The following is a 317-nucleotide window of genomic DNA, read 5'->3' as shown; positions in this document are numbered from 1 at the left end:
AATCTGCAATAACTCTTAGCGTGATCTAGATGCCTGTAGATGTTGTTTGTAAACAGCAAAATGACATCCTCTACGCCACGTCCTGGTTTGTAAGCAAATTGATGACTATCACTCAATGGCATAAACTGGTTCCTAATTTAACAAGAACAAGTTTTTCTAAAGATTTCATGACTATTGAAGTCAGTGCAACAGGTCTGAGATCGTTCATAGATTCAAATTTTTCTTTTTTTGGAACAGGAATAATTTTTGAAGTTTTCCAAATTTCAGGGATCGAAACGCATTGGAGGGACCAGTTAAAAATATGTGTATAAATGGGG

This window comes from Berghia stephanieae, chromosome 8 (genome assembly GCF_034508935.2).
Source record: "Berghia stephanieae isolate SIO BIC M18660-M18661 chromosome 8, UCSD_Bste_1.3, whole genome shotgun sequence".
In the NCBI taxonomy this organism is placed as follows: domain Eukaryota; kingdom Metazoa; phylum Mollusca; class Gastropoda; order Nudibranchia; family Aeolidiidae; genus Berghia; species Berghia stephanieae.
Note: the sequence above shows the minus strand (reverse complement) of the source record.